Below are 25392 nucleotides of genomic sequence, written 5' to 3' on the forward strand. Positions count from 1 at the left end.
CATAGACGGAACTTTCCTTAAGATAATAAAGGCCATACATGACAAACCCACAGCCAACATCATCCTCAATGGTGAAAAACTGAAAGCATTTCCACTAAGATCAGGAACAAGATAAGGTTGCCCACTCTCACCACTCTTATTCAACAGAGTTTTGGAAGTTTTAGCCACAGCAATCAGAGAAGAAAAGGAAATAAAAGGAATCCAAATCAGAAAAGAAGAAGTAAAGCTGTCACTGTTTGCAGATGACATGATACTATACATAGAGAATCCTAAAGATGCTATCAGAAAACTACTAGAGCTAATGACTGAATTTGGTAAAGTAGCAGGATACAAAATTAATGAACAGAAATCTCTGGTGTTCCTATACACTAATGATGAAAAATCTGAAAGTGAAATCAAGACAACACACCCATTTACCACTGCAACCAAAAGAATAAAATATCTAGGAATAAACCTACCTAAGGAGACCAAAGACCTGCATGCAGAAAACTATAAGACACTGATGAAAAAATGAAAGATGATACAAATAGATGGAGAGATATGTCATGTTCTTGGATTGCAAGAATCAACATTGTGAAAATGACTCTACTATCCAAAGCAATATACAGATTCAATGCAATCCCTATCAAACTACCACTGGCATTTTTCACAGAACTAGAACAAAAAATTTCACAATTTGTATGGAAACACAAAAGACCCCAAATAGCCAAAGCAATCTTGAGAACGAAAAACGGAGCTGGAAGAATCAGGCTCTGGGACTTCAGACTATACTACAAAGCTACAGTAATCAAGACAGTATGGTACTGGCACAAAAACAGAAAGATAGATCAATGGAACAGGATATAAAGCCCAGAGATAAAGCCACACACATATGGTCACCTTATCTTTGATAAAGGAGGCAGGAATGTACAGTGGAGAAAGGACAGCCTCTTCAATAAGCGGTGATGGGAAAACTGGACAGGTACATGTAAAAGTATGAGATTAGATCACTCCCTAACACCATACACAAAAATAAGCTCAAAATGGATTAAAGACCTAAATGTTAGGCCAGAACCTATCAAACTCTTAGAGGAAAACATAGGCAGAACACTCTATGACATAAATCACAGCACGATCCTTCTTGACCCACATCCTAGAGAAATGGAAATAAAAAGAAAAATAAACAAATGGGACCTAATGAAACTTCAAAGCTTTTGCACAGCAAAGGAAACCATAAACAAGACGAAAAGACAACCCTCAGAATGGGAGAAAATATTTGCAAATGAAGCAACTGACAAAGGATTAATCTCCAAAATTTATAAGCAGCTCATGCAACTTAATAACAAAAAAACAAGCAACCCAATCCAAAAATGGGCAGAAGACCTAAACAGGCATTTCTCCAAAGAAGATATACAGACTGCCAACAAACACATGAAAGAATGCTCAACATCACTAATCATTAGAGAAATGAAAATCAAAACTACAATGAGATATCATCTCACACCAGTCAGAGTGGCCATCATCAAAAATCTAGAAATAATAAATGCTGGAGAGGGTGTGGAGAAAATGGAACCCTCTTGCACTGTTGGTGGGAATGTAAATTGATGCAGCCACTGTGGAGAAGAGTATGGAGGTTCCTTAAAAATCTACAAATATAACTACCATATGACCCAGCCATCCCACTACTGGGCATATGCCCTGAGAAAACCATAATTCAAAAAGAGTCATGTACCAAAATGTTCACTGCAGCTCTATTTACAATAGCCCGGAGATATAAACAACCTAAGTGTCCATCATCGGATGAATGGATAAAGAAGATATGGCACATATACAATGGAATATATACAATGGAATATTACTCAACCATAAAAAGAAACGAAATTGAGCTCTTTGTAATGAGGTGGATAGACCTAGAGTCTGTCATACAAAGTGAAGTAAGTCAGAAAGAGAGAGACAAATACCGAACACTAACACATATATATGGAATTAAAGAGAAAAAAATGCTATGAAGTACCTAGGGGTAAGACAGGAATGAAGACACAGACCTACTTGAGAATGGACTTGAGGATATGGGGAGGGGGAAGGGTAAGCTGTGACAAAGCGAGAGAGAGGCATGGACATATATACACTACCAAACGTAAGGTAGATAGCTAGTGGGAAGCAGCTGCATAGCACAGGGAGATCAGCTCAGTGCTTTGTGATCACCTGGAGGGGTGGGATAGGGAGGGTTGGAGGGAGGGAGACGCAAGAGGGAAGAGATATGGGAACATATGTATATATATAACTGATTCATTTTGTTGTAAAGCAGAAACTAATACACCATTGTAAAGCAATTATACTCCAATAAAGATGTTAAAAAAATAAATGTAGAGTTTTAAATTTATTGAATATAGAATAAAACAGGGATATTTGTGAGATAAGGGAATTTCTAGTTATTTAAAAAATTCCAAACTATGAGGTCTGCTTCTACTTTTCCTTTAGTTTGGAATTTTTCCCCCTGTATAGCCACATGAAGTCTGTCTTTTCTTTCTTTTAGTTTTCTACTTAAATATCACCTTCTTTGATATCTCTTTATAAATTTACACACTCCACTGTCACTGTCTATACATTTTACTGGGCATATGTTTTTCTCATAACTCTTATAACCACCTTACATATTTTAAAGTTATGTGTTTGATACTTGTCTATATCCATACAAATATGTAAGCTCCATTGAGAACAGGGATTTTCACTCACTCATTCATTTATTTATTTATTATATCTATGTAAATGCCTAAAATTAGGCCTGGTCATGGTAGCACTCAAACAGTTATGTGTAGAGTCAATGAATAAATTAATGATGTACAAACTAGTGAAACCACAGGGAAAAAGATTGATTATATAGAAAAAGAAAAAGAAAAAACATAAAAAGAAATGACATGAAAAGAAAACATTGTTTATAAGTATAATATAATAAAATAATAATTGGTAGTAGTCTGCGAGATATTTACAATATCTAAAACTAATAATAAATTAATATACATTTACTCCTGAAAACCCACTAAGATAGGAAATATATTAGGAAAAGTGCTCAAAGGATATAAGTGGCCACCACACAGAAGACAAACAGGTATAAGAAAACATATTTAACAGTAGTCTTAAATTATGAGCTACATAAATTTAAGCAACATTAACACAGAATTTGAGTCTCATAAGATTAGAAGAAATAAGAAAGTTTGATAATGCCAAATATCTGCGATGATATGGATATCTGAGAATATTTTTTATTTTCTAGTGTGAGTAGAATCACTTAGAAATAAATGTGGTAGTATCTATTAACATTAAAATGAATTTTCTACATTCTAGCTATGTCAAAATTGTAATTATATTCTCAAAAAACTTAGTAACAGATCCTTATGACAATATTAAGAAATGTAGCAAGAATTTGAAGACAACATATGTGTCTATCAATGGGTAAGGATAAAAACAGAGCGCTAGATATATGAAATGGAATACCCTGCAGCAGTAGAAAAGCAACTAAAGAGCAGGAAAGATAGTAAAACTTAGTACTGAGTTTAAATATAAGAGAAAATATGATTCATAACACAATTCTGGCTATGGAATTAAAATGTAATTCAATACTACACCTGTAGAAGACTGTTATCTAAGGGAATACTTTCAATAGATCAAAGTAGGTGTCTGAATTTGGATGGGGAACGGAATTGGGTCTAGAGGTGAAAGAAGAATAAATTTTAAAATGAATAAATGAAGCCTTTGCATGGACAAATAATGAATAAATTACAGTTTAGACGAATTCAACTTTTTGTGTCTGTGGTCTTACATTTTTAAAGAGAGTTTATCCAAGGCAAAGAGAGAGAAGCTCACATTGATAGAATCCCTTTAAAATAATTTAGGTGAGAGCTTGTCCTTCTTGGGTGTTTGGTCATTTTGGTAGAAAGATCATGACAGTGAAGATGATCATCAGTCCATGTTAGCCGTATGACACAAGCCATCAAGCTACTTTCAAGCTACTCAAAGATCATCAAGTGAAATTCTGGTTATAATTCGCTAAGCAGTTAGACTAGTTAGAATACAAGGACAAGAAATAATAAATAGTTGCTAATAAATGAGCACAAATGCCTGTATTACAGTTTTTTAAAAATTAAGAAATACATCATCCATATTTTAAGTACATTTGTTCCTTATTGAGTGTCTCTACCATGATAGGGTAGCCTATCCCTTTGGGCGAAATAATCATTGATTATTTCCCTTTGGGCGAAATAATCATTGATCTTCTAGGCCTGCAATGGTAAAGAACAGACACTGGAATTTGGGAACAACACCAAGATATTGCCATCCACTGGGAAAAGCTGTTTTTTTCCCAGATGAGATAACCGCCTCCATTATAACATTTCTATTCCATGTAGGGCACCATTCTCCCCTATGGTTGTGAGGGTGAGGTGGGGGTAATAAAGAGTTTAAACATTAATAGAATTTTATTAATTAAAAAAATAGTGATTATTAGAATTAACATTAACTAACACTATAGGAGCTAATTTAAACCTGAGCAAAAAAAGAGGTATTAGAATGGGAAAAAATGGAGAGAATAAGAGAGGATAAAACTATGTTTTTATTTATCATGTTATTTTTATGCAAAATTTCTCAATTAATTTGTCTGTATATGAGAGTACTACACTCCACATATCCTCATCTAAGATAAAAATTTCTATTCAGTTGTATCATTCCAACATTACAGAAATATGAAATCATGGATTGTTAATCAGGAGAAATCTAATAATTGATCTATTTTAGTGTTTAAGAACTGGTGGTGTTTAGTCTCACTTTGCACATCATAAATACTTTATATTGCCTGCTTGAAACTGTTTGAACTAACATTTAAAAATTAGATGTTTGAAGGAAAAAAACCTTAGATAAATGTATAAAGGAGAAGTTGTCATACTGGCCCAAATTCCTGCTTGGAAATAATTGCAGGAGATTATTTTTAGAGGAGGTAGTCACTCTTCAGTTTGCTGAAATAGTCACCTGATACATTTAATTAATTTAAATTACCAGTTAGATCCCTGTGGGTATTTGAATCTGTGACTCGTATTCAGACCATTCCTTTAATTTCACAGGTGAGAAAGTAAAGTTTAATTGCAATTAGGGACAGGTGAGTTCACAGAAGATGATGGCAATGGAGGCTAAAATAGAAGTCTTCTGGTTTGATTTATTTTTGCACCAGCCATGACAAGTTTCCCCATTCTGACAGCTTGAAAAATATAAGCACTTTTAAAAAATTATTCTAACACATAAACCATATTTTAAAATAGAAATTTAAACCTTCCCAACATTGTCATTCACGTTATTATCATGAAGTGCTTTGGCTTGAGAACACATGCCAATTTTATTCAAATGCTTTAATGAGCAATAAAATAACATTCTGAAGTTTCTGAAATTCACTCATATATATGATGAGAAGGAGTAAATTGTTTCAGTATTTAATGATCAATGAAATCTTCTTTTTAAAGGTACAATTCATGCCCATGAGTATATCAATAAGGTGTAGAATGTAGGTTCTGTATTGTTTAGTTTTGCTGATGAGAGATTATTCTACTCTCTTTTTAGATATTCCTCTTATTTTTTAAAGTTTTTAATATAATTGTTTTTTATTTGAGCTTTAGTGCTCAGGAAAAGGTGAAAAATAGTCTTCCCATAACACAACAGCTCACTTCCTTTAATAGAAGCAGACACCCTTTCTAAACCTGTGCTCTGTCCTAATTTACTAGCTAGGCAAACCTAGGTTATAGACAATTAAGTATCTTACCCAAGTTCACAAAGCAATTCAGAGTGCATGAAGCAAAAAAAACATGAACTAAAACCTTTCTCATAAAGCTCCAGCCATAGCTCCCAGACATTTCAGTGATTTCATTGCTTCTCTCTCCTCTAGAATTTCTCACCCAATTGAAATACATATCCCATAAACCTTTCTTTAGACTATTTGTAGATAAGTTAATTTCTCTCTCAGCTGTTAATTTATTAGCTGATATGGCAAGATGATATTTAAGTCTATAACGATGCCATTTAACTTTAAAATGTGTTTTAAGATATACTTTTCATAAAAAAGAGGTGTAAAAAGTAACATTTTATTGTACTGCATTATGACCAGTCATTAGGTTTGGTGAATTGGTTCTTCTTGCTAATGTTTGTGTTAAATTAAAAACACTAAATTGAGATAATCATGCATGAATCCTGCATGAGGCATTAACAATAGAATGCTGGAAACAAAGCTGATATCTATTGCACTATAACTAGTCAAAGGGGAAAAAAAGTTAGGCTGAAAGCAATGTATGATAATTTCAGTTCCCCTGGAAAGAAAAACAGTATTGTTTCTATTCTAACTATATTAATGCAGTACAGAATAATTAGGAAAAAATATAAAGGTAAGTAATTACATTCAGGTGAACTGAAAACTAATGTGTTCTTATAGAAACACTATTTTCAAGTAATGAAAGAGGTGATTTAACTATGAAGCTCTGCTCTTTCAACCTTTTAAAAATAGCAGATGAAAAAATAGAGTAGAATAAACTCACAGCAGCTTAATCCCATGGCATGCTCCTAATAGATACAAATCTACTAATAATGTATTTGCCCTTGGGAGCTCTGAAAAAGCTTACAGTACTTGCTTATGCCAACAGAGTCATTTCATTCATCTGTTACCGTTTTGGCTGTTTTCCTGTCTACTGACTTTTAATAATTGAGATTGTATACTGTACCCACTCCTTCCTCAAACACTGACCCTTAGCTTCTGTGGCACTAGCCATCTGGAACCGTCTGCCCTCTTCTCTTCACATCATTGGAAACCTAATTCACTGCTTGCTAAAGTACAAAACTCGCATTTAGCTCAGGAGGAGTTTAAAAAAAGATGTGTGGTGGATTGAACATTCATGATCTCCTGCTCACTTTTGAAATGCAACCAAAATATGACCACTCTTGTGAAAGGGATCTGTTTGCCATTATAAAAGTGAACACACATTCAAAGGAAATATTAAATCAACAGTATCATATATTATATTCACATATATCATATCCATATCAGCCTATTGGAAACATATTCATCCAGGTTGTATTTCTCTGGGAAGCAAGGATTTTATATTTAAGCTAGAGTCACAATGTCCCCATCCTGGGATCAAGGCAGTATCTCCATAAAACTACTACCACACGGAGTTAAGTACCGCAAATTACATTGGTCAGATGGGTAGTCTCTATGTTTCTCTAATTCTTTCAGATCAAGGAAGAGAGACACTCTCAGGTAACTGGAGATTTTACAACTATTTACAAATAAATTTTGACAATACAGTTTTATTGCCCAGAATAAGCAATATAACGAGGACTCAAAGGACAAAATAATCCTTGGTGTATCTGTGGCTTTCAGAGAGTATATCTTATATGGTACTTAGAATTTAGGACAGCTTTACCACATCAGTCTCTTTTAACAAAGTGCAAAAATATTTCATTAATTGTGAATTATTATGAAATAAACTAATTTCATTAATTGTGTTCCTCAGTTGTCTCTTGTTCTTATTCTCCTGACTATAGGATGTGAGAACTTAGGGCAAATATTTTTTTCCAAGGCACCTTTTTATATCCATTGGTCCATATGAGATAAAGTGATTAATCAGTGAAAATTTAGAAGAATTGGTAGAGAAGAGGTTTTTATGTATTTAATTATTGTCCACTCAATGCAGGTGAAGAGTCTTCATTGTGTTTAGGTATCATCTCTTTCTGTTATCTATTGGAGAATAAAAATTACAGTAGGTTCCTGGCTAACTTCATGTATCCCACTATGATAAAAAGGAAGCAATATAATTAATACTAACAATGCCATGGCTCTTTGGTACTCATTTGCATTGAAAGAATATAGATCTTCTTGTCCCTAATGCCATTCAACACTGGTTATATAATTGCCTGTATGCTGCATCATTCATTGGGCCACCCATGGATTCTACCTTCCATTGACTCTCTCAAGGATTGTTATCGTTCTTTTGATGTTAAACACAAATGCAAGTCTTACCCAGAAAACGCAGAAAAATGTAGATGATCACTTATCTTCTGTTCATGTTATATTTGTCATTTGGAATTATTTTAGCATCAATGTAGCACATCTTCCAACAATTTTTTCTCTTGAAATCCTTAGACTGCAGTCACTGCATTATATACAGAGAATATAATCTCTTTCAATACCGATGACATCATGCTTCTGCCACCACTTGGAAGAATAGGTGAGGTGGTCATGCAAAAGAACAGTCCCATTCAGTCAAAAATTTCCACCTCTCAGCCAGCACAGCTGAAGATTCTCCTAGGATAGTACAGCATTACCACATGAATAGGAAGCGAAAGTGAATATCAATCAAAGGGCTCACTGGTTTTGCAAAGCTATGTTCTTAGAAGTTTTCTTAGGAGAGAGATGTGACCACTCCCCAGCAGATGATATGAATGAGTATTGAGCCTGTGGAAGGGTTGGGTTAATTGCCATGTTATCAACAATAAAGGACAAACAGAGCCAACAAGGCCTTCCACTACCACTGCTGCTTTTGGCAGCCATAAAATGGAGGCAAGAGTGCAATCAGAACACAGATGGGAAAGAGCCAAGGCACAGGCTCTTGACTGCATAACTCAAGCCTAAGGGTTCACCTTGGACTGTTGACAGCCAGATGTCCTCTTTCTTGGCCTCTACCTCAGAACAATGGGAAACAATAGCTTAGGTCAGGGAATCTCTTCCAGGTTGATGGCCATTTTAATGAGCTTAACAGTTATTTTTTGTCATGCTAGAAGGAAAGGGAAAAATACATATTTATGGGTGGTATGGCTAGGCTTCTCTCAGCTTCCAGTGTTATTGCATCCATCCTTATTGGATGGATGGAGAATTCTTAATCTCTATGGATTGAATCCTCAATCCTTAAAGTTTGAGATACTGCAAAATTCATCATTAGAAGACTATGCTAGTGAATGCCACTGAGACTATCTCTATTTCACTAGTAAAGCTATAATTTTCTTCCTCTGTGCTTCCACATGGGCCAACTTCAATCAAAGTTTGTCTATTGTTTTTTTGTAAGGTTTTATTTAAAGACACAACAATTAGTAAAGAAACTCCAACGATCTAATACTTACCTAACAAATGCCTTAAACTATAAGCTCCTGGGTACAATGGGTGAGAAAGCTTACTCTGCCATTTTGCTTCCATGTAAAATGTACTGTCACTCTCACAGGTTGGAATCTGTAGACTTACACTGCCTTCTACCTATCTAATTTAGCCAAGCTCACATATCAAAAGTGGTCAATGGCATCATCCACTTTAAGTAAGCCTATATTAGGATATTTTGGCTGATGATATAGAAGATCAAGATGGCTGACTCAGGCATTACTTGAGGTCTAGAAGTTCAATGTTTATCAGAAATATATTTCTAGCTTTCTACTTCCATCTGTGTTGGTTTGATTCACAGGTATTTGAGGACTTCTGGTAACTCTGGACTTATATCATTTTTACGGTTAACAAACATATTACAAGAGAATGAGAGCATCTCTTTCTCATGATTCCCACATGATTCTCCACATAGAAATTCATCCTGACACCTTAGGGCATTGGTCCTATTGGACCTAACTGCCACACCTTTGAGATGAAAAAATCTTAATTATAGAGCTATGTTATGTGCCCAACATAAATATGTGTATATTTGTGGCAAGAACGTGTTAATACTTCATGAACCACACGAATGGGCTAATTTAAAAAATGATGGCTCTCAAGGAGAATATCCGATATCATTTGCAGACATATTAAGTAGGTACTAGGCTTCCTATAACAATAAATATTCATTGTAAGAACTTTAAACGTACTATAACAAGTAATATGAAATTCTAAGTAACGTACATGAAGATTAAGGCTTAGTATGAGCAGTGTAAAAAGATCCTCTAAGTTATATTTCTTATTGCATTGGTCTGCTAGTATTGAAAGCTCCTATATTATATACTGATTTAGTTTCCAAACTTCCTTCAGAAAAAATGAATTTTAGAGACTGTAAAAAATTGAGAAATGGCTTTACTCTACTTTTAGAGTTAATGGTGATTTAACTCTATGACATACTGTTCAAGGGAATTTGTGGAGCAGCTCTCCATAAGTTAGTCAAGAGATTCTCTGGACAGGTATGAAGGGCATGGAGAGCATTGTCATGTATCAAAATTTCGTTATGATTTTAATATCCATGATTTCCAACCCAATATTTTATAAAGAGTTTGCTATCAGATTGAAGAGATAAATATTCTAGGACATTAAGTATTTCAGACATATGAAATTATCATATTATTGTATCTGAATTTTTACCAAATAGAACATAATACATGATAATAATATAATCATAATCACAATTTAATTTGATAAATCACTTGGAGTTTTTTGAAGCAAGCTGGATATTACTTCCAGTAAACTATTGACTACTATTTATTTGTAAATGTGACCTCTCTATCTCACCAATCCACGTCTGTTAAGAAGTCACTCAATAGTTTCAAGATGATGATACCTAAACTAAAGAAATACCACTTATGTCTGTTTGCTTTTATCTTTGAATATGTCCTCTCTTGCTATAAATAAGAGGAAGCTACCAAAGTATATTTTTAAGAGAATATAGTGACTGTAAAGGTACATGCAAAATTTACAGAACATTAGAATCATTTTCATGAAGCTCAATTTTCTGTACAATATAGTAGTATAGCAATGTCAGTTAACAGAAAATGCTTCATGATAAAATGTGAATAAAACTAGTTTCATTTTAGTAAAATTGCACTGTTTTCTTTAATTGTATATGCAACAGTATCTTTCCTTAATCTCCCTAATATTTTAGTATAAAATTGGATGTTGTTAAGGAAGCAAAATAAGCTATTAAATTACTCCATAGAACACAAACACAAAGCAAATGAAAATACTATAAGAAAATAAAGGCAGATACAGTAATGTAAGGGTTTCCACTAAGGGAAATGCAAATCTTCAAAACTTTTCTTCCTCAGGATCTTCCCCTTTTCTTAGAATCCACAACTACTTTGGTATATTACTCTTCTCTCTCTCTCTCTCTCTTTTTTTTTGTTTAAGATTTGTTTGATGTGGACCATTTCTAAAGTCTTTATTGAATTTTTTACAATATTGCTTCTGTTTTATGTTTTGGTTTTTTGGCTGGGAGGCATGTGGGTGCTCCCTGACCAGGGATCAAACCTGCACCCCTTGCATTGGAAGGTGAAGTCTTAACCACTGGACCACCAGGGAAGTCCCTCTCCTCTCTCTTATGTACTGTTCTGTCTTAGAAGATATATCATTCTGACATCAGAAGTCTTCTAATCCTTTTCTAATTATCTTGTTATGTTATCTATTTGTCTTTATTTTCCACTATCTTTTGGGAGTTTATTTGGCATTGTCTTTCAATTATTCTATTGAAATATTATGTTTACTTTGGCTATTACCTTTCTTTTTTCCTAAGAGCATCTTTTCATTTCTTTTCACAAAAACCTGCATTTGTTATTTTTTTTTTTTAACATCTTTGTTGGAGTATAATTACTTTACAATGGTGTGTTAGTTTCTGCTGTATAACAAAGTGAATCAGCTATACATATACATATATCCCCATATCCCCTCCCTCTTGCATCTCCCTCCCACCCTCCCTCTCCCACTCCTCTAGGTGGACACAAAGCACTTAGCTGATCTCCCTGTGCTATGCGGCTCCTTCCCACTAGCTATCTACTTTACATTTGGTAGTGTATATATGTCCCCTACCCTGTGTCCTCAAGTCTATTTTCTACATCTGCATCTTTATTCCTGTCCTGCCCCTAGGTTCTTCAGAACCTTTTTTTTTTGTTTTAGATTCCATATATATGTGTTAGCATGTGGTATTTGTTTTTCTCTTTCTGACTTACTTCATTGATGCCAGACTTTCCTTTGTCATCCTACTTGTCATCTTGTTTTTTTTTTTTTTTTAAGTTCTCCTGTTTGTTTTTTTTTTTTTCAAATAGCATTGTTTCTTCTGAATTCCTTTATTCCATATTTTGGATATTTTTATGTTTTTATATTTTCTCTAATAACTTCTGATCCTTGATTATCTCTTTAAATTAAAAAAAAGGAAAGTACAAAACAATGACAGGTATTTTGGTCTGTGCATGGAGCTAGTCACCTGTTTGGGTTCATTTCATAGGGGCTGCTGCAGCGCCAACTCTTTTAATGGAGTGTTTCCCAGATTTCAGTAGATGGAAGTCTTTTCTCTAGGACCCTTTGCTTTCTCCCCATAAGAATCATCTGATCTCCTGCTTCCAAAAGAGCTGTCTTACTACTTATGTTCTGAATATGGTGGAGAATAAGACTTGGAATCTAATCATTTTATGTGTTTTTCTTTTCTTTTAAACTGATGTATAATTTTCACACAGTAAATTTCATGAATCTTAACCCTAGCTCAATTATTTTGTGTATTTTATATACCTAAATAGTCATTAGCTAGATTAGGATAGAGAACATTTTCAATACCTAAGAAGGCTCCCTCACATCACCTTCCAGACAATATGTTTCTCATATTAACCACTTCTCTGACCTCCATGACCACAGGCCAGTTATTTCTGTATTTGAATGTAATATAAATACAGTCATACAGTGTATAGTATTTTATGCCTGGCTTCTTTCAATATTATTTCTGTGAAATTCACCTGTGTTGTTATGTTATCCCTAGTTCATTCTTTTTCACTGATGTGTAGTATGACATTGTGTGAATGCAACTAAACCTTTACCCATTTTTCTGATGGTAGACATTTAGGTTGTTTCCATGTTGAGACTTCTATGAATGAAACTGTTGTAAACATTATTTGCACTTAGCTTGTTTAATTGGTGGATATATAGTTTCAATGTCTTAGGGGTATGTATCTAGGATTGATATTGTGGGTCATAGTGTAAGTAAACATTTTATTAGATTCTGCTAAGGAGTTTTCTAAAGTAGCTGTAGCAATTTATATCTCTAAAGCAATGCACAAGTTTCAGGAGTTTCATCTACTTGCCAGTACTTGGTCAATCTAATTTAAGCTTGAAACAAATCCTTTTTTCTAATGTTAGGTTTTGGTTTTATATGCCTGGTCTACTTCAGTTTCCAGTTACTCCTTGATATAGCTTTACTCAAGTGAAGACTTACTTGGAGGGTAAGGACCTTATACTTAGGTGGCCCTACCTCCTAAGGCCTGGTTTCAGAGGTTTTGACTAAAATTCTGAAATGTTTATCAAAACTTATTATTGAAAAGGATTTTAAAAGATTTAAGAGAATGGAGAAGTATATGTTGGATTAGATGATTCAAAAGTGCTAAGATGTCTTCAATTGACCTAAAAATCCAATACAGTCCCAAACATCATCCCAGCATCCTTTTTGTTCTTTTCTTGTTGAAATTTCCAATCTGATTATAAAATTTTTATGAAAAAGGAAAGGGCTTTAGAATATCTAAGTCCATCTTGGAAAAGAAAAAAAGTTACTAAGACTTCCACTGCCTTACTAAGAAATGTAAAAGAAACATACATTAATCAAGACAATGTGGAATGAAATAAATAATAAAAATTGGATCAATGAGAGCCCAGAATAGAGACCTGGAAATGGGCTTATATATCCATTTTATATTTCTTGAAGTTGTCAAAACAATGCAGAGTTGAAGCAATAAAATATTAAACAGAAATTTAGTAAAATATTTCCATCAATTGGGATTAGGTAACCCTTTTGCTGACAGGTCACAGAAAGCAATGACTATAAAGGAAAAAACTTCATAAAAAAGAACTTGAGCAAAATTAAGTACTGATCCAATTTTTATTATTTATTCCGTTCCACATTGTCTTGGATAATATTATCAGTTTAAGTATCTAAGTAGAAAATACATGATCCAGATTAAAATGTATTTGGTTAAATATCTAACCAGTATTTCTTCAGAAAGGAAAATAGATATAAAATAAGTGATAATACATCAAAGGTAACAATTTAAAATATATAAATAGACAACTAAAAGGAAAAGTGAAATACAGCAATAAAAAGTCAATCAAAGGGGGTTAAAAAAGTAACTTGACAGTGGGGAAACCTGACAAACACTACTTCAGCCAGATGATCAAGGTCAACTTCAACAGTGATGTCATATTTTTGATGTACCCTTTATATGATGTGATGAAAATGGAAATTTACATTTGTGGTCTTCCTGTGGCAAACCATAACACCAATCTAATCATAAGAAAATCATCAGACAAATATCAATAAAGAGGTAGTCTATAAAATACCTGACCAGTACACCGCAAAATTGTCAACGTCATTCAAAAAAAAAAAGTCTGAGAAACTGGCATAGCCAAGAGGAACCTTAGGAGATGATATAACAAATAAATTCATTGTGTTACCTTGGATAGGAACCCAGAACACAAAAAGGATATCAGGTAAAAAATAAGGAAATATGAATAAAATATAGACTTTAGTTAATAATAGTATGTCCACATTGGTACATTGATTGTAACAAATATACCATACTGGTGTAAGATGTTAATAATAGAAGAAACTTCAAGGGAGCTGGGAGCTCTGTACTTGTTTCATACATTTTCCATAAATCCAAAACTGTCCTTAAAAACCTCAATCTAATAAGTTGAATATTGTAAGAGAATAATGTAAAATCTCAAAGCAAATGATAATATCATACAGTGAGATTAAACAAAACAGACCTAAAGATAAAATACGACAATGATTTTTCAAAAAAAGATTTGAAAAATAATATTGATTCAAAACCAAAATAATCTCATCCAAATAAGTAATAAAAAGTAAATTATAGGGCTTCCCCGGTGGCGCAGTGGTTGAGAGTCCGCCTGCCGATGCAGGGGACACGGGTTCGTGCCCCGGTCCGGGAACATCCCACATGCCGCGGAGCGGCTGGGCCCGTGAGCCATGGCCGCTGAGCCTGTGCGTCTGGAGCCTGTGCGTCCAGAGCCTGTGCTCCGCAACGGGAGAGGCCATAACAGTGAGAGGCCCGGGTAGCCCCCCCCCAAAAAAAAAATAAGTAAATTATAGCTGTTTAATACAAAATTCAAAACTTAAACACAAATGTTATGCTTTGGGCTGAGGCTGAAAGTGCAGGTTGAAAATCTTGGGTCCTTTTGTGGACCCATCCCTGAAAGCAGAGATGCTCAAAAAAGTTATATCCAGAGTAAAATTCCAGAAAGAGAGATTTGGAACCAGGCCCTTTAATTTATGGCGATATATTGTGCTCTGGGAGAATTTAGCTTTCCTATAAGATTTTTAAATAAGTGAACATTACCAGCCAAGTTTGTACCTCAGTCTGAAGCAGCCACTGGCAGAAAAATCTGTGTGTTGTAGAATCTCAACAGAAGAAAGCACTTTACCGACCTCTTATGTCCATGCACTTGTAGGATCTTCACAGCTTTCCCACAGGTGAGCATATCCTTAGTGGGGTAAGTAATGATGGATATTGCAAACTTCCCTGTAAAAATGCATAAGAATTTATATAAAATGTTTACAGCCTCACTTTCATCCACTCAGTGACCTTCTCACACAAGTAAATGAATTTAAATGGAAAAGAATGCTCAAATTGCTGCTCTAGTGACTACTTTTAAGTCTATTTCTCTCTCTCTCTCTCTCTCTCTCTCTGTGCATATATATATGCATATATATAGAATATATATGCAATAATCTAAGAAGTGTACTGAGGATCAAGAGAATTATATGTCTCTACCTGAATATGACATTTGAGTCACTCCCAGGCAAAAGAAAAAACCCTCTAGCACAATCTATTTCCAGCATCACATTCTGGTCAGAGTTCATGCTAAGATTTCAACACTTCCCAATCAGTTTAAGGTTACTTTATGACCAAGCATACACTTAAAAGGTAGAGTTAAACAGCCTTTACAACTTTCATAATATATACAAGTGTTAGTCATAGGAAAATTAACAATAAATAATAATTCAACAGCATAAGAAACAAAGTGATATATTTTTAAAAATTCTACCTGCTCTGAGTATTGTATTTAAGCTTTATTTTACATTCTGTTTTATTTTCCCTTTATAGAATGTATGAATATTTCTTCCTAGCATTATCTATGATGGACATTTAAACTCTATGATTACTTATTTCAGTGATGTGTAGGTGATAATCTGTGGTGACTCATCCCTGTGACGTTCCTCTAATCAGGTGTAATGAAATGCTAAAATTTTATTTAGACACATCTTGATGACAAATGTCCAGTCCCTGGACTCTGAATTAAATAATGGAATTATAAGAACTCTTGGAGATTAGCAATTTTTCAGGTAAACATAGTGAATTTCACTGAGCATATGTGACACATAGCTAGTTATTATAGCTAGTTATTGTCATACTTCATGGAACCTTGCCTTCTAGCTATATTTACTCACTAAACATCAGTTTTATTTGCAGCCTATACATAACCTGATAAAGATCTGGTGTATTTATAAACAACTCAGTTTCATATTTAAGTCAACTAATAGAAGAATATTCTTTAAAAATAAGGAACAGGAGAAATTATATACATCCTTCTTGTAAATGACCTGACAGAGATCAGAAAATAACTGTGAGCAAGTCAGAGAGCAGAATTTCTCCCTAACATCATCTAAAAGAGGGAAAAAAGGAATTAAGAATAAAATTGGAACTTTATCTCACATCATACACAAAAATCAACTCAAAATGGATTAAAGACAAATGTAAGACTTAAAACTGTAAAAATTTTACAAGAAAACATAGGGAAAAAGCTTCTGACATTGGCCTTGGCAATGATTTTTCGGATGTGACACCAAAAGCTCAGGCAGCAAAAGCAAAAATAAACAGGTGTGAATATATCAAGCAACAAAGCTTCTATATAGCAAACAGTCAACAAGATGAAAAATCAACCTACAGAATGGGAGAAAATATTGGTAAACCATATATCTGATAAAGGGTTAATATCCAAAGTTTATAAGGAAATCATAACCTCAACAGCAAAAATAAAAACCAATAAGACACAAAAATAAAAACAATCCAATTGAAAAATAGGCAAAAGATCTAAATAGACATTTTTCCAAAGAAGACATATAAATGGCCATCAGGTATATTCAAAGGTGCTCAACATCATTAATTAGGGAAATGTAAATCAAAGCCACAGTGAGATATTGCCTCACACCTGTAAAAATGGCTGTTATCAAAAAGACAAGACATAACAAGAGTTGACTAGAAAGTGGAGAAAAGGAACACTGTGCATTGTTGGTGAGAATGTGAATTGGTATAGTCATGATGGAAAACAGTATAGAGTTTCCTCAAAAATGAAAAATATAACTACCATATGATCCAGCAGTCCCTCTTCTGGTACATATCCAAAAGAAATGAAATCAGTACCACAAAGAGATATCTGTGCTCCCATGTTCATTGTTGCATTATTTACAATAGCCAAGATGTAGAAACAACCTAAGTGTCCATCAACAGATGAGTGGCTAAAGAAACTGCTATTTATTCAGCTTTTAAAATGAAAGAGATCCTGCCATTCACAAAAACGTGCATGAATTTGGAAGACATTATACTGAATGAAATAAGCCAGACACAGAAAGCAAAAAAACTGCATGAGCTCACTTATACATGAAATCTAAAAAGTCAAATACATAGAAGCAGAGAGTAGAAGTCTAGTTACTAAGGGTTGGGAGGTGGGGGAAATGGGGTATTGTTGGTAAAAGGACACAAATTTGCAATTGTGTGTGTTGAATAAGTCTAGACATCTAATGAAGACTATGATGACTATAATTGAATACTGGAAATTTGCTAAAAGAGTAGATTTCAAGTGATTTCATTACAAAATTAATGTCAGGAGATGTTAATTAACCTCACTGGAGCTATCATTTCACTATGTATATGTATATCAAATGATCATGCTGTGCACCTTAAACATATACATTTTTATGAAAAAAATTTTTAAAAAGCAAGTAAAATTTCAAAAAAGTTAATATAATCATTAATATTCAGATTAATACCTAAATAGCAATATAAATATATCATGAAATAAATGAGGTCCTGACTTTTGAACTGTATTGAAAATATTATGGGAAATTGTCTTTTATCTTTCAAAAAATTTTAAACATAAACAATTTTTTAAGAATACTACATAATTCTCAATCACCTTTATATCCATGAAGCAACTTAGAGTTAGCATCAATGTTAGCAAACCATGTTATACTCATGAATACATTTTGCTCCTAGAACAGCTCAATTCTCTGTAGAAATTTAAGTAAACAGAGCCAGAAAAAAAAAAAATTAAATAACTTTAGAAAAATAAGATTATCATAAGAAAAACTCAGTAAGAAAACCATTTAATTACATAGGAATCTTAATGAACAAGCAGAAGTGTTATACTATATGGACAAATTGCTTCTTGGATCAATCACAAATCAGATGAAATAAATGAAAAGACATACAGGACTACCAGACATTGCTTTAGTTAATGAGAAATAAAAAAATTCTAAACTTGAAATTTTTTATTCTTCATAGATTTCCCGTAGAACTGAGAGGCATTCTCCAAGTAGCAGGTATAAAATGAAAAATTTGAAAACCTATATTTATTCCCCCATCCATATCAGCCTAGAAGCACAGTTTACAAAATAGAGGCAAATGTTTCTGAGGCTTCTTATGAACATCTAAGCAATTCTGCTCTTCATTGGCTGCCCACAGTTATTTTCTCATCTCTGTCAGGTCATTTATAGGAAGGACGTATATAATTTCTTTTGGTATTTCTTTTTTTTGCCCAGGTCTATCCAACATAACACTGTGTATTTTAGTCTTAAATTTTCTTTAATACTTGTATAATAAGGAGTTCTACTGATGCTCATGCAATTCTATTCAATGCCAGGTGGATATCTTTCTCCCCATTTAGCCAGAGCAACACCATTTAATATAAAGGAAAAAAATGAGAAAAGAGGTGAATTAGCAATAAAAAATTAGTGTAACTAATACATGATTCAATTATAACTATTTTTCCTAAGTATAATACTGAGGTAAATTAACCAATAATAAAATTTTAGATGTATGATTTCTTTTCATATATTAAAAATCTCTTTAACATCATTTAATGTAGTAAACCACATGCTGCCAGGTATATGAAATGCTCATGAATATTTTGTGTTCTTTTATAGTGAATTCTTTATAAGAATGTTTGTTCTATTTACTAACAAATAATGCTCTAAATATAATGATATCTTTATTTCTAGAAAGAATTAAAAAAATACTTGAAAGTGTCCAATTTATAAGGGAAATTTTATTTACTTACTAGCTTATAGATTCTTGTTTTGTAACAGGTAAATATGGAGGAATATATGTTCCCTTTAGCTAAACATAGACGAATGCTTTGATGGGCAGTCACTATTTCTAATATAATATCATCTTTCCACATCTTTGGAGTACATGGAAGATTGCAGTTCCCAGTTCCATGCAGTTGGAAGTAGGAATGTGACTAGTGTTGGACAATGGGTTTTGATCAGAGGTCATATATATCGCCTCTTAGCCAAAGTATTTAATTGCCAGTTTGAGACCCTCCAGAATTCTGTAGCCTGTCACATTAAATGGTAAGGACATCTATTTAACATGATGCAGTTATAGGAAAATGAAGGCTTTCCTAGGCTCCATCATTACTCATGGAAGACAAGTGTCCAGAGGTTTGCCTAGAATTTCATGAGCAAGAAATAATCTTTGGTGTGCTGTATCTGAGATTTTTGGATTAGTGAATAGCAAAGTATATCCTAATCTATCTTGGCAAATGTAATAGACAAATAATAATTCAACTTACCTGTTACTTGGTCAATATTATGATATGGTAACTGCAAATCAATTTACAACAACGTAATTAAACATCCATGACTTAGAATGTTATAGCATGGAAAAACACCATTTGTTATAAGTGAACTCATATTTGAATTACATTCATTTAAAATAAATGAAAAGGTTATAATATCATCACAAAATGTCTTACACAAAATTGTCTATATGTAAAATGCAAAAGTTGTGCTTTCATATCCTATGAGAATATAAAATATCCAAAAAACATTCAGAAGAAAAAAATATTCTTAAAAAACTAATTCCAATTTTGCAAAATATTTTAAAGTTTATAACTTGTAATATATTTGCTTAAAAAGAAATTCTTCACAACTTTAGGAGGACAGAAAAGCCTGTGAATCATTGTGACATTGAGCACTGTTTACAATAGCCAAGGCATGGAAGCAACCTAAATGTGCACTGACAGATGAATGGTTAACGATGTGGTACATATATATAATGGAATATTACTCAGCCATTGAAAAGGATGAAATAATGCTATTTGCAGCAACATGGATGGACCTGGAGATTATCATACTAAGTGAAGTAAGTCAGACACAGAGAGACAAATATCATATTATATCACTTATATGCAGAATCTAAAAAAATGATACAAATGAACTTATTTACAAAACATAAACAGACTCACAGTCTCAGAGAATGCACTTATGGTTGCTGGGGGGGAAGGGATGCGGGGGAGGGATAGATTGGGAGTTTGGGATTGACATGTACACACCAGTGTAATTTAAATATATAACAAACAAGGACCTACTGTATAGCACAGGGAACTCTGGTCAATATTCTGAAATAACCTAAATGTGAAAGAATTTGAAAAAGAATAGATATATGTATATGTATAACTGAATCACTTTGCTGTACACCTGAAACTAACACAACATTGTTAATCAACTATGCTCCAATATAAAATAAAATTCTTTTTAAATGTACCATGAATGAATTTTAGCTATGAGATTAGAAGATTCAGGATAACTATTATTCTCTTACAGTGAAATTACTTGATACCATAAAGCATGATGGCACAAATATTGTTCATTAATGTCACTATAAGGTGAATTTTACTGTGGAACAATCAGTACTACTACTTATATATCTAGTCTTAACATTACTAACTGTTATCACTATAAACCAGTTTTATAGTGATATAAACAGCAGAGATAATGCTGTCAGGCTTTGGTATTAATGCCTCAAATAAACACACAAACATAGTGTCTAAAAATATCTCTTACAAACTGATACACAAAGACCAGTTTTTTTAAAAAGCCAGAGTATGTTGTTGTAACTCACAGCAAAACAATATAATGTCAGTGTGTATCTCTTTTAAATGTTTTGTATCACTTCATTTAACAAATATCTGAATTTATTTAATGTGAAATGATGGTAAATGGCAATCACAGCATTCTTTCCCAGAAATAGAGAAAAAGCATATGTCTTCTCTAAAGTCAATATTTATTTGATTGGAAAGAACCATGATAATTACTTATTGATTTAAAAATTGTTTAGAGTAATCCTTTAAAATATCTCTGTCAAAAGAGAACATAAGCCTTCAAGAAGTTATCCAATGCCCATATTTTCTAAAATACTCTCCACATAGAAACAAAACTAAATTCCAAATTGCATGCATGAGTAGCTACAACACATTGGTCATTTATTTTAAAAAATAAACACCTAATTTATAATGTAAAATACTGATTTATAGTTACCCAACTTTTCCATCATTTGTATGATATGCAGCTGTATTTCAATTATATCCATAAAATAGAAAGGCACACTTTTAAATATTACTTAGCTTGCATTTTTGACAAACATTTGAAGACAAAAGAACATTAAAATAACCATATAAAATTATGGAAAGTTTTGCTCAATACTAGCTATTCTCAGTGAAAGTCAAGGTAATCATCATACCAGTGTGGAATACAATGCTATTAAAGTGCAAGGCACAGCACTAAAAGATGAAGTCTATTAAAAAGCAAATAAACATTAGAATAACTGTAAGTGGAGTATAATGTTTAAAAATTGTGACTTACTATATTGCACACCTGTAACATATAATACTGAACATCAAATATACTTCAATAAAAAAAGAAAAAAGCAAATTAATAAAAAAGCAAGACATATTACATAAGAGCTTTATGTTGTTTATCATGTTGTTATTGATGTTTATCATGCATTCCCACCTTTAAAATACACTTTAGGTAAAACCCAAGTACAAAAACATATCACATAATACTGACAAGTGAACCAAAATAATCAGTCAGAGAAGTTGAGAGACATTATGATTGGTCATTTAAATTAGGCTTAATAAAATGAGCAAAATTCCATCCATTCTTTATTAATGTCTGGCTAACAAGTTATATAACTACAGTGTGAGAGGCAACTGAGTTGGCATACTATCGGAAGATAGAGAAGAAAATAACTGATTCTAGGTGCAATTACTGTGGAAGAAGAACAATCAGATATAATCCTATCCTCATGGAGGTAACATATTATAATTTGAGATATTTCTTCTTTTTTACTATAGAGGTTTACAGTATAAATATCTATTTAAGTATTACTTTAGCTGTAACCCAACAGTTTAGGAATGTTGTGTTTTCATTTAAATTCATCTCAAAGTATTTTGTCATTTATTTTGTGATTTCTTCTTGGACAAACTGGTTATTTAGGTTGTTGTGGTTTAATTGCCACATTATTGTAAATTTGCCAAATATTCTACTGTTATTAATTTTTAATTTCATTGCATTTAGATAGAACATAGTTTGTATAATTTCTATCCTTTCAAAATTGCTAAGATATGTTTCATAGCCTAAAATAAGGTCTACCCTGGAGAGTGCTTCATGTGCACTTGAAAAGAATACATATTCTGCTGTTCTTGGAGGGAGGGAGTGTTCCTTAGATGCCTGTTAGGTCTACTCTATTTATAGTATTGTATATTACTATGCTGTGTACACTATGGGTCAGTTCTCTCTTCTCTATTTTACTATTGTCTTTTGTATTTTCTCAGAATTGTTTGAAAAAATTGATACACACATTTTTCTTTTGCAATAAGTTTATTTTTCCTTTGAGAGGGTCACTCAACACTTTCAGCACCCGCATACTAGTTCTCTGTCACGCTGTCTGCAGAAAGAATTGAGCTTATCATATGGCCTGTGTGAATGAGCTTACTTTCCTTCACTCCTAATATTATGAATTATAACAGAGATTTTTCATTGCAAAACAATATAATAATATCATTACTATTAAGCTAAATGCCTTAAAGTCACAAAAACCAATAAAGCATTACAAGATGCCTTCTATTTAGCACTCAAAGCCTTCTATCCTGGTATGCCATTTCTTCCTTTCACCATGATACACTTCCAGTCTGATTTATCATTTCTTTGTGCCTGTAAATTCACAACCTTTTCTCCTTTGCACATAGATTCTGATAATGATTTTTCCCTCCCACACTGTTCTTAGCTGAAACCCCTGTCTTTCATTCAGTGCGCATTTCGATACCACCTTCTCTGGAGCTTCCCTTAAATTTCCTGGAGCATATGGGAGCTCTTACTTCTAAGCTTCTACAATCCTTTTTTACTTATGAGACTTGTTACTGTTATTTTAACTGGAAAAAGAAGAAATCTAAGGAATTAAAAGTAAAATTAGTTCTTTGAGTTTCAGAAAACCAGGTTAACTCCTATCTTTCTTACTAATAAAATGGCTGTATTAATAACTATATCAGGTTGTCAAATATGCATAATGAAAGTAAGCTTATAAATACAATTTTTAAGCAATCAATAATTACAAGTTAAAACTAAAACTTAGTTTCCTTCAGTAAATTGTTTCATCTATGCTCTACTAAATCTTTGTTTGCTTGTTGTTTAAGAAATCTTGTGAAGATTTCAATCCTGTTTCTTTGATTGTTTCTTACTGGCTCGCAATACTTTGTATCTGACAGAAATTCAAATAATTGGCTCCCTCATGGGACCCATTTGTGAATTCTTTGTAGGTCCTATGGGACGGCCTCTGTGCACAGTTCCCTGAAATGAAAGTTTAACTATCGCTTGACTTTGTCCAACCTCTCAGTTCCATTCCTAGTGATATGATGCAGAGCAGCAAGACAGTTCCAGCCCACTTTCCTTTTGTGTCCACTCCGTCCATGGATAACTCACTCATATTTGTATAGTATAGTCAGCTATACTGTTGTCCGTATTCCCCTCCTACTAACTCTTTTCTCAATCTTATTCTTCTAGATTTAAATACACATAGGGAGATCAGCAAGTCTGTTACCTAATTAGAATCCAGATGGAAAATGAAATTCAGACCCACATCCAGTAAACATACCTAATTTCCAAAAATGATGCTGTTTGATACTGTTGGAGCATCCCACCTGTATAAAATAAAGGATAGAGGGTGTAACATCCCATCAAAAACAGTACAATTTAGACAGTACAATTGTTTGTGTGTGTGTGTGTGTGTGTGTGTGTGTGTGTGTGTGTGTGTACATAAAGAGAGACAGAGAGAGACAGAGAGGAGAGGATATTTTTAAATGATGGCAGCAGAGACAGCTATGGCTATTTAGTCTCTTAGAAAACTTTAGAGGAAATGCACTTACTAGTTTTTGGAAATAAATTATTGGATACAAGAAAAGGTCTATATATAATAATTCCAAGTAAGCACTGACTACATCAATATTTGCATAGGATAAGAACTATAAACTCTAGATAAAGTATAAAAAACAATGACCTAAAGGTATCGGAGAGTGAAAACACGCAGACAGATTCTAAAAGTGAGTGGAAATTTGGAGGAAGGGAACAGCACAGGGTAAGTTTCCCATTTTTATTACTTTAGTTTAGTTTATTACTTTAGTTTGAGTGTAGGCCTAGTTTGAGTGTAGGCCATGATACAAAACTTCTGATAGAAAACTCACAGTCTTTATGGGCTAAAAGAGCAGAGTAAGAAATCAAGGCAAACATATCTACTGAAAGAAAAAAGATGAGAGTAGAATCTCTAAAAGATAATTAGCAGCTAGGGAAACATAATATTATGTGAATAAATTCTATGCAAATCACTAGATTATCCTGACAAATACCTATGTGGGGAAGACACAAAGTAATCCAGATAAAGACAAAATAAATTAACTGAAACATGAACTACCACCTAAGAGAAAGATTTTGTGCATTTTGAATCCAACCGTTAAGGAAGCCAATAGTACTTGACAAAATAAAAGGATATCCAGAGTTTCCACCACATAGCATCATGATATCCAGTATAAAACCCAAAACTACCTGACATAATGATAGTCAGAAAAAAGTGACATGTTCAGAGAAAAAAATAGTCCATGGAGATAGGCCCTGAGATGACCACTCATTGGAATTAGCAGACAAGAATATTAAAGCAGTAATTATAACTATATTTAATGATTATAAAAGTAAACATGCTAACAATGCAGGAAAAGAGAAAAATCTCAGCAGAGATGTGGAAACTATTATAAAATCAAATATGAATTATATAACTGAAATGTAGTAATATCTAAAAGATTGAGTAATGAAATCACTTTAC

General features: G+C 33.2%; 1 long non-coding RNA gene across 1 annotated transcript in view; it reads right to left on the reverse strand.

Annotated features, from left to right (window-relative positions):
- Positions 1 to 25392, reverse strand: part of LOC125964273 (uncharacterized) — a 342387-nt gene that overhangs the window by 141175 nt on the left and 175820 nt on the right. Inside the window, exon 2 of the long non-coding RNA XR_007477150.1 lies at positions 15387 to 15480. This is a non-coding gene — a long non-coding RNA (uncharacterized LOC125964273). The remainder of the gene's footprint in view (positions 1 to 15386; positions 15481 to 25392) is intronic.

This window comes from Orcinus orca, chromosome 4, assembly GCF_937001465.1.
Source record: "Orcinus orca chromosome 4, mOrcOrc1.1, whole genome shotgun sequence".
Classification (NCBI taxonomy): Eukaryota; Metazoa; Chordata; class Mammalia; order Artiodactyla; family Delphinidae; genus Orcinus; species Orcinus orca.